The sequence below is a fragment of the Coenobita brevimanus genome, chromosome 93 (genome assembly GCF_032717465.1).
Source record: "Coenobita brevimanus isolate Jiangsu-jjx chromosome 93, ASM3271746v2, whole genome shotgun sequence".
NCBI lineage: Eukaryota > Metazoa > Arthropoda > Malacostraca > Decapoda > Coenobitidae > Coenobita > Coenobita brevimanus.
In genome coordinates, this window is record NC_137046.1 from 14,039,808 (window position 1) to 14,041,915 (window position 2,108).

At 40.2% G+C, this 2,108-nt stretch overlaps 1 non-coding gene across 1 annotated transcript; it reads left to right on the top strand.

Moving 5' to 3' along the window:
- The first annotated feature begins 1,654 nt into the window (after nt 1-1,654).
- Nucleotides 1,655-1,773, top strand: LOC145412731 (5S ribosomal RNA). The gene has a single exon (XR_013899642.1). It is a non-coding gene; the product is annotated as a 5S ribosomal RNA (ribosomal RNA).
- The last annotated feature ends 335 nt before the right edge of the window (nt 1,774-2,108 follow it).

The window sequence follows — 2,108 nt, forward strand, 5'->3', positions numbered from 1 at the left end:
TTCCGGTACAATTTGCTCTAGGTCAATAAGGATAGAAAAGATTAGGCTTGTTCACCAGGTGGATCAGTGAAAGGAGAGGAGAGCCAAAGGTGGTAGTGAATATTGAAATCTCCTAGAATGGAGATTGCAGGGAAAGGAGAAATCAATTGGATGTGTTTCATCTTAGAAGTATAAATAGTTGAAGAATTTTTCATAGCCAGTATAATTAGAGGATAATTAAACAGCACAGATATATTTAGTCTGAGAATGACAGGAAAGCTGAAGCCAGAGACCAAAGAATTCAATACATTCAAGTTCAGGAACACGAGAGCACGATTTGTCATCGTGCACAACAACCACCTTTGACTTTGAAATGACTATAGAGAAAGCAGGATGCTATAGAGAAGGATTTGCTATCAGTCACCTCAGACACTTGAGTCTGTTAGGAAGAGAAGGTGAGGTTGAGAGGAGATGGTGCTCAACAGGAAGAAAGTTAGAGTAAAGGCCGAGAATACTGCAGAAATGAAGAAAAAATGAGCCAGACAGTGGTTCGAGGCATCTCCCAGGGTCGTCACCGAGAGAGGGTCGGATGGTGAGGACATTTATAGACACTCCCTTCCCCCTGGGGACTCCAAGGCTTGATAAGGAGGTGCCATTTTGTTGAATTTTGAATAGGAAATGCAGTGTGTAATGTGCATGTAATTTGGTATTGACAGTATGAGGAACTTAAAGAGCATGCTGGCCCACTTCCTGTGTTATTGAAACACATTAAAAACTTCAGCAAAGGGGGATCGTCAGGAGCTAGTCCTGAGGGCAGATGAAACGGGAGCTCCAGGTCTAGCAGTCATCGGCTAACAATCCATGGTTTTCCTGCCAACTTCTCTAATTCATCCACCTCCTGTATGGGCTTTTCTTCAACACTTACAATCTCTTGGAGTCCAGTTAGTCAGCCTCGTGCTCCATCTGTTATCCATTGTTCTTGCTACATGAGCTTTCTACTTCCATTTCAGTTCCTTTATGAATTCTTTAATATCCTTTGACTTTAGTCTGCTCTCTCATCCAATTTCTTCTTTTTCTGTTTCATAAAGATATTTGTAACACTGAACTTTCTATTGTTCTATGAGAGTTTATGAGTTGATTTTCCATCGATTTTATAAGTTGCCAGGCTCACAACCACACGTCAAAGCTGGGATTATGCAAACGTTATATGTTTTTCGTTTCATAAATACTGGCAAGTTACTATTCATGATGTCTCAGTGTTAATCGAAAGCATTCCATGCAATCGTAATGCGTCTTTATATTTCACTGTCATGGTCGTCCGTTAGATTTATTATTTGACCCAGGTAACTGTGCACCTCGACTTCTTCACGAACTTCTTTGCTAATTCTGTAGACGCTCTTTGCTGTATTTTAAAAAAAAAAAAAAAAAAAAAACATTCCTAAAGTTTTACGTCAGTTTATCTTTTACCCTGCTTCGAGACTTTCTTTAATTAGGTCATTTATCATTTTCTGCTGTGCCTCTGCTATTTCTTAGATTAGAACAAAGTCATCTGCAAATTTTCAGTGGTTTAGACTTTCTCCCAGTTTAGCTTTCTGAAAATACTTTCTGGACATACTATTAATAATTTTGGTGAAATTGTATCTCCCTGACGCACACCCTTTTCCATCTTAATTTTTTATAAGGCCATGCCACGTTGAGTACACCGCTTCCCGTCCGATCAGCGAAGTTAAGCAACGTTGGGTCTGGTTAGTACTTGGATGGGTGACCGCCTGGGAACACCAGATGCTGTTGGCATCCCTACGTGTCAAGTGGGGTTGGTGGAGGATTAGTACCCCTCCCTGAAAAACAATTAACTCTAAGCGCTTGACCACCCCGTTTGGGATACATGGCGTCTGGCAATGGATGGATGTATTTTAACTGTAGCAGTTCCCTCTTTATGTTTTCGAGCAGTTTTACAATGTTCTCTTTTACTTCTAATTCCCACAATGAATTTATACTTATTATGTGCTGCACTTAGTCGAAAACCTTTTCATGATCAAAAAAGCCTATGCACATTTAATTTTCTCGGTTAGCTGAATTGTGGTGAGTAGATGATCAGTAATCGAATACCCGCTTCGGAATCCTGTCTG